Consider the following 8,720-nt stretch of genomic DNA (forward strand, 5'->3'; position numbering starts at 1 on the left):
GCTAAAGTCATTACCCACATTGCTGTTGCCATAGTTACAGGAAGACAGGTAACTGTTGCATTACCCTTGCGAGATGTTTTCGAAAATACATTGTGATGTGTGCAGTGCACAGAGAGGCCACACAAGGAATCTTCCAAAGGAAAAACATGAAATCTCATCTTGAGGAACAAAAACTAAGGCAGTGTGCACGGGACGCCCCCACAGCATTCTGTACAGGTGGGCCCCCAACCCTATGCGGGAGCCCCTTTACATCATTATGAGCCAATTAGATTATGGTTAAACGTGCCTAGTGCCTATAGTCACATCTAAACTCTAAATCAGGAGTGCCCAAACTCGGTCCTGGAGGGCCGGTGTCCTGCAGAGTTTAGCTCCAACTTGCCTCAACACACCTGCCTTCACGTTTCTAGTATGCCTAGTAAGAGCTTGATTAGCTGGTTCAGGTGTGTTTAATTGGGGTTGGGGCTAAACATTTCAGGACACCGGCCCTCTAGGACCGAGTTTGGGCACCCCTGCTCTAAATACACCATGTTTATGCAGACGCATAGAATAAAAATTCACTAAATTTGCTGTCTTTGGGAAAAAATATATCAAAGTTATTGGTGATATTGGTAGATGAGTGATTTCTGTGTCTACTACGCTGCTGCTGTTGCTGCTACCACTGTTGAGCAAATACTAGGATTTAGAATAACATACATAAGGAAAAAGGTTTACAAGAGAAATTAGACAAGACCCAGCAGATCTCTGCAGGTGGAGCTGGGGAGAAGGAGGGTCAAAAAGAGTTTTCATAATCGCACTGCGGGCCGATCTCCAGCTAGGGAATGAAATACTGTAAATGGTTAAATGGATTAGGAAGCACTCCATTCTGGTACAATATTTTTTTGCTGTGGAATCACTTTCCTCAATTACATCAATTATTACTGATTGTTTTAAAATTCAAATCTCCAGCATTGACCCACTGTAAACAAAGTTTACAAGATCACTTGAAAATATTTTGGCATAGAAAAAGAAAAACAGTATTTTAAAATGAGCTAATTTGGTCAAATTAACATTGTTTGTCTCTATCAGCAGCACTATTTAATTCCCAAAACAAACACTTATATATGACAGCACTACTTGTAGGCAGGGACCCCAAGATTTGCAGTATGCAGTTTTGTTTTCATAAACAAAATAAAGACAACAAAACTAAAAACATCTAAGGCCAAGTGATAACAGATACCTGTTCTGTCACTTTAAGCACTTGTGCCGTCAGCTGACCCAAGCAGATATTGTTTTCAACTTTCCAAAAATACTTTTTATTATTACTATTATTTATTTATTTATAGGGATTTTGCCTTTGTTTCAGCAGAGTTTAGAGACATGGGAGTCTGGGTTAAGGGAACACCCCCTTGCGCCACATATCTGACACCTTCCAGTAATGCTTTGAGATATAGTTATGCTACATGAACAGCAGAAACATCTGCCTTTCACTGCCCGGCTGAGCATTAGCAAACAGCAGAACAAAGGGATTGTGCTGAGGAAGGAATATGTATGCTAGAAAAGACAATGAAATGTAATCAAGGGCAAAACTGGAGGATGATTCAGTGCTTCCTGTGTTTTCCCAAGTGAACAAAGTAAAGGCTTTAAATAAACCATAAAATATGTTTTTCTCTTAGTGGATTCATTTAATGATTGGATAAATCCATATGAAAAAAACATTTCCAAACATTTTACATGCTCCAATACGGATGTACTCGTCAAAATGCAGCAAAAGGCATTAAAGAGCCTCACGTTTCTTTCTTCTGTAGAATAAAAGAAATGTCTTAAGGTGTGTCCCAATTTGTGTACTTTTGCACTATTCTATGAAGTGTGGAATATTGGACACTTCATGCACTCAACTGTTACAGGTTTAATTATGTCACAAAGGGGGAGGGGCTATCAGACTCTGGTTATGAATGACAAAAGAACCTTATAAAACGTCTCTAGGTTACGTATGTAACCATGGTTCCCCGAGGGAACGAGACACTGCGTCGAGTCGCTTTGGGAACGCCCTTGCGTGACCGCGTTCTGAAGCACGTGTCAAATCCGTCCAATGGAGCAGCGAGACGCCACGAGCAGGGTGACGTATTTGATCCTAAAATTGAAGTACATAGTGTTTAAGTGCAGAGTGTATAGTGCGTTATTTGGGAAGCAACTTTAGTGTTCAATACAGTGAACACTTTTGGGGTCCAGTATTGTTTTGGGCCCACTGACATAGCAAATTAGCCCAAAAGGGAAATATGTGTTAATTAATTAATTAATTAATTATGAAAAAGTATTTGCATCAAGTAACTGGTTTGGGGGATTCCTGACAGACTATGAGCTCTATGAATCTTAGATGTCCTGCCAATACTTGATTAATGAATGTTTAGTGAGAATGTCTATAGACTATAGTAAAATATTATTCTCTTGCCCATAGATGATAATATCCTAAAACTCATTCAACACACTTATAACAGCATGTAGCTGTGATCAGCATGATTAGGGACTCATAACACAAAAACAAACAACCTCAAATGTGATACAAACAAGACTTTACTACCTATACTAAAACAAAAATAACGACTTTATTCAGCAATTCGTCTCCTCCGTGTTGATATCACCGTAGCACCATTTTGGTGTGTATCTATTTAACGTAAACTGCATATACTGTTCTACTTGTCTGTGTCAGCCGCACCACATGGAATACGTTTTCTACGTTTATTTACGCTTTGATTTAAACGAAAACAGCATATCCATGTGGTGCGGCTGACACAGAACAGAATATGCAGTTTGCGTTCAGTGGATACTCTCCAAAATGGCGCTATGGTGAGTATCCACTGAACATTTAATTTCAATGATTACATTTCATTGGAGGAGACAAATTGTTAATAAAGTCGTTATTTTTGTTTTCTTTGTGTACAAAAAGTATTCTCGTCGCTTCATGAAATTCAGATTGAACCACTGATGGCAGATGGACTATTTTGATGATGTCTTTCATACTTTTCTGGGCCTTGACAGTGTTATTTACTTTGCAGTCAATGGGACAGTCACAAGCCTCCCGGTTTTCATCCAAAATATCTTAAATTGTGTTCCCAAGACGAACGAAGCTTTTACGGGTTTGGAACGACATGCGGGTAAGTGATTAATGACAAAATTGTCATTTTGGGGTGGTAACACTTTGAACTAGTCATTCACATTCCCACACACATTTTGGTAGAGGAAGAGGGTTAAAGCTGAATCAGAATAAAGGATAAAAGCATGAATTTAAGGTAGTATTTGATATTCAGCAGATCTAAAGCCTGAAGGAAACATTATTTTCTTATTTCTGACACACCTTTGTGAACAGGGGCATACTTAATGTATCAATTGAGAAGACTAAGTTTAATACTTGCACGTCTTGCCTGTTTGAACGAGATTCCTGATGCAATTGGTTGGGGCTATAGTTGATCACTTCTGAAGTTCTGTAGATGAAGCCGCAGCCTGGCACAAACTTAGTGGTCCTTCAACAACTTCTAGCTCAGCATCATCTTCACCAACTTCTAATTCTTCAAGAAGATGAATCTCTTTCTGAAGAAGAATCTCTGCTGTGTTATAAAGCAGTGATCTTTTAAAGGATGAAAATATAACATCCTCAGAGGTGAGTGAGCCAATGAGGAATTGTAATTTCAGAGGGAAAATGTATGTGCCATTGTCTTCTAGCAAGGTTTGGATATGAAATTTGAGTGGGTGATTAAGGAAAAGCCTCCAAGATTCTTATAACACTAAAATGTAACAAAGTTAGCTAAATATAGTGTAAATGAATATTCAGGAAATTAAAACTACAACTCATAGATACCAAACATGCTATACATGTTATCTTGAGTAAGCAATTCTAAAACATTAATTCACAAGAGTTTGGATTAATACAAAGGTAAAATCATGACATATGAAGATTGCCGATGTTTTTTTGCTACTATGGTGACCAGAGACCTGGATCTGGCTAGGTGTTAGTTGCAGTTTGGCGGTTGTTCCTCTGGCACCTGGTTTGCTTTTTGGGTGAGGGTAATATAGGTTATTTATTAAATATAACAAATAATTGTGTGTCTGATCTGTCTCAGGCACTGCACAGACTTTCATTGAATGGACAAGAACAGCTGAAACATTCTTCAAATTATATTCTTTTGTATTCCACAGAAGAAACATATGACAGAAGTCATACAGGCTTGGAGCAACATGAGCGAGAGCAAATTATGTCAGATTTAAAAATTTTATTAATAACTATCCGTTTAAGAATTTAAGTATATCATTTAGAATTTACCAATGCTACTAAATAGAAGAACGTCGAGAGGTGAAAGATTTGTTGTTTGTACTTTTTGTACCATCCAGTCAATAGAAACCACTATCAGACAAAACGAGTTTAGTTTTGTTTTCCGGGACTTTGCTTCTTGGATACTGTAAAAAGCTGTGTTAAAAATCAATTTACTAGACAAATAATGTTAAATAATTCAAACTAAAGGATATTTTCAAATAAGACAAAAAGAAAAGAAAAGAAAAGAAAAGAAAAGAGAGAGCAACAGCGGGTGCCATATTTTTTAAGAGCACATGAATATTTAAACAGGACCACCAACTTTGCTAGAGCCGGCCTCAATATATTTATTTGATTAGTCTACACAGTGGCAACAGCAACACCATTCTCATACTAATTCATGTGTGTGTTTTCTATCTCTCTTTCTCTCTTTGAATTCATTACTAAAGTACGTACAATGCTGACCATAAGCTTACAGTCAACATTCAACCTGTATACACGGCATAAAAATATAAGGGAAACAAGCTGTCATATATATGAGCAATATCACACGAGTAGCAGTGCGATATGGCTGTGTATCTGCACGGCTGTGATTCGGACATAGGTAATCACAGCATACCGATATACACCCATAACTCATGGATATGAATGTGATATTGCGTTTATACAACAGTTCAATGTCACGAGTGTGTAAATACATAAGAAACAACAATGGAGAGTCTTTAAAAATCCTCTTTTGTGCGGAACTACTTCCTTCCGCCACAGATTCAAATCTCAGTTTGACAGTTTAACAGCTGAGCCCAAGCCTCCGTTACTAATTCGAAAACGTCACTTTAGAACTAGTAATGAAGGAACGTTGAGTTGCTTCATTGAAAACTTATTGTATTACTGTATTAAAAGCTCACTGTATTATGTGTGATTACCCGCATCTGATACCGCATTCATTCTTCAGCTCGAGTTTGAATGTCCACTGTGATATATTTGTCGTACTATCGTTCCAATGACAGCCTTGCTCAGTGTATTTGTTGGCTGTTGTCATTGTTTAGAACCTTGTTTCAGTCTCTTTCAATATAAAAGTCTTTACTACTGTCTCATTTATAAAAACAATGTAACTAATCATCATCACCATCACGAACACAGACACTGTTTCCAAATACTAAATACTATTATTAAATTACTACTATTATTTATATAAAACATTATTTATTGAATAATAATATTAAATAAACAACAACAGCCCTCATAAAAGTTGCTAGGCAATTCAGTCAAAAGTACAAAGGCAGCGATCTGATATACAGCATTGAAGTTACATAAAATATAATGTGATGAGATTTTGCCCTCAGCCAAAACTATTTTCCCATTAGATTAACCAAAACGAATTATTATAATAATAGACTTCACTGTGCTTCTAGGCATTGACAAAATCTTTATCCTGGAGATCTTTTGACAGTGCCTTGCCACCCATAGTTGATTGTTTGCTTCATTTGCACTACCAAGGACTGAAATGCTCCAGGAAAGCTCTTCAAACTCAAATGGCTTTGTGTGCCATTGAGAAGGTGATTAGCTACACCTGATTGAGTTTACAAGTCATTTTTAGGAGGGGGTGATCCTTTTATCAACTTTTTTGTGTGTGTGTTATATCTTTCACTTGGATGCTATAAGTTGCATAAAATACAGCTGGACAAAAAAAAAAAAACGGTGTTCGTCTTCATTTCAGGGTACAAAACAAAATGTGATTATTTTAAAGGGGATTATTTTCTATACCCATTGTATTTGGCCTAAATTTTGGATTTCTGCATTTAGATTTTTATTTCATTTTAACACTGTTTTACTGTTTCGATTTAACAGAGACATGAATACAACCATAATTCTTCCAGATTCATTTCCTGTTTTCTGACACTATTTCTTCCCAAGATTTTAATTTCTATCAAATATAATCTCCAGCAATGATAAAGTGGCAGGGGAGCAAAACAGAAACTTTGAGCTGGCTATCACCCCAGAGGGAAGTGGAATATGTCCCTAAAATCTGATATTGTGGGAGAGGCTCATATTAAGAAAAAATTTGATGCTCTGGTGTCAGCATATCTGTCTGTGATTGGGTGGGGAAGGGGAAACAATAATAGGATTCTCAGGTTTAAATCTTGAAGATTTTAAGATTTATGTTAACGGCTGAGTGTGATGCAACTTTATAGCAGGCCACCCCCACCAGACAACACAGGGACAAAAAGAGGGACAGAGAAGCACACTGTAGAGCATTTAGAAAGAGAGACAGCAGACAATTTCTATTTTCATTTCTAAATGTCAGTAAAGAAGATGTGTCCGTAAGGCAAAGTCATATTAGTGTCATGTGAAGAACTCCTCCACTATCACCCCTGTTCTCTTCTCTCTCATATTTGTTCTGCATATAAATCAGTTCACATAAGTTTATTTCTGGCCTGCAAAGCAAAAGAGCCCATATCTGTATCAGTGCTTTATGAGGGCTGTATTAGTGAAGACTTCATTATTTTTATAGCACAATGTCTCTTTCAACACTGAATAATTAAAACATTTTATGCAGTCTTATTTGACTCAGCGTGAGACTTTTTTAAATTAAGTATTAAGCTAAATGTCTAATTCTGCCATAGTGTTTGAGAGGAAAGATGCATTAATATTACTAAAAGTCTAAAATCTGATTAGATGAGCCACATCTGCAGCCATTGTGAAGCAGTGAATGTACACACACCTACAGCCAAACATTAATTTAATTATATAAATTATTTTACTGTAAAATTACTATTATATTACAGTAAAAATACTTCCACTCAAAATTGATCAGATAGTTAAAAAACCACAAATATACAACACAAACAAGCATCCTTATAGAACACTAGAATAAGAATGCAATTTGAATAAAGATGAAAACATCTGTAGTTGTGTCTGTCTGCATTGAAATACAAAACAGTAGACTTAGAAGCTGCAATTGCATCAAAAATAAAAATGCTGATGTCAAAAGTAAAATCAGCTTTAAAAACGGCCTCTATACAATAAGGTCGGCTAGATGAATTCCTCTGAGAGTCACCTGAACTGTGCAATTCCTCATGTTTTCCTCATGAACCACAAAAGCTTGCAATTTACTACGTCATATACTGTTGTAAATTAATACGGAACATGATGATACAGCAAGTTAACATGTCGAGCTAAAGGAACACTTTGCAACTTTAAAGTTTAGTCAAGTTCAACTAAAGTAGTTAATTGATAAATAGAAATGGATGACTGCCTGGGTGAAAGTTAATTTATCCAACTATGCAGAGTTGTATAATCAAACAAACATACAGACAAATAAAATACATTTCTTCATGATCTGTTGTCAATGTGTTGACAATTTTTTGAGACCTGCTTATGTAGATAATTTCCATTACTAAAACATCTAATTGCCAAATTTCCAGTGTCCTACCTATGATTAATTTGGCTGGACAAATAAAAAACTTGAAAGTAATTTTTCTGTTTCACACTAGCGAGTTAAGGTCTTTTGCCTTTGTAGGGCAGAAATGTTAAACCATTAAATCATTATATAGACATAACAGTATGAGTTTCTACAGTATGTTGTGAAAATCACTTTACAAATACATTTGACTTGACTGGTATAGAGGGGCTTTAGGCACTCACTTCATGTTAACAGACCTATAAGTAATGACATCAGCATAGATGCATTATTGTTCACAATAGTGATTTCACTGTTTGGTTGGCCAAATTCCCTTTAAATTTAAAAGTTTATTGTCCATGGCGCTCACACTTCATCAATCTGGAGGCACAGTTGTAATGACAGCAAGCCACAAGAACATTATTAACCCTAAAAATGTGAATGCGGAGAGTTCACAGTGAGTGTCATATGCTCTTTTACTTGATAATTAATTCACTGACCTTCAGTGAAAACTGTAACTAGTCCAACGTACAGAAGTCAACTCTATTTCCCTGAGAGAGACTGAGACTATCTTGAGGTCAGGGCAAGTTCAAGAACATGGCAACAGTGTATGAAAGGGTGAGCTGCAAGAAACTCCAAAAACGACTGAAAAGAGTGAGTGAGAAAACACTTCAAAATGCAAAGTTGGCACTTACATACAGAGGGCATGGCAGCAGACTGAGGTCATTCTCCATTTCATTGTGTTTTTGAAAAGTGATCTATTACAGCTCTTTGTAGGGGAAACAAACCATCTTACATACCTTTCATCTGAGACTGAAGAACGCATTGTCGTTTCAGACGAATTCCCAACTGAGAGAGCCGTTTAAAGTCCACTTGATAAACTACTTAGATCAATACTATAATGGCTGCAGAAAGAGCCAGGATCATAAAATATTTATTTGACACCCTTCGCCCTGGTATGGCCATAGCGGTTTAGCTCACATCTGATGAGAGTGACACTATGGGAAAAAGTTTGTGACATTGAAGCTTGGTTTTCTT

The 8,720-nt window shown here is 36.7% G+C and overlaps 1 protein-coding gene across 1 annotated transcript in view; it reads right to left on the bottom strand.

Annotated features, from left to right (window-relative positions):
* LOC107555324 (pro-neuregulin-3, membrane-bound isoform-like) overlaps positions 1–8,720 on the bottom strand; it is a 377,395-nt gene that overhangs the window by 106,553 nt on the left and 262,122 nt on the right. The gene's annotated exons all lie outside the window — the stretch shown is intronic.

The sequence above is a fragment of the Sinocyclocheilus grahami genome, unplaced genomic scaffold (genome assembly GCF_001515645.1).
Source record: "Sinocyclocheilus grahami isolate Dianchi unplaced genomic scaffold, SAMN03320097.WGS_v1.1 scaffold531.1, whole genome shotgun sequence".
Classification (NCBI taxonomy): Eukaryota; Metazoa; Chordata; class Actinopteri; order Cypriniformes; family Cyprinidae; genus Sinocyclocheilus; species Sinocyclocheilus grahami.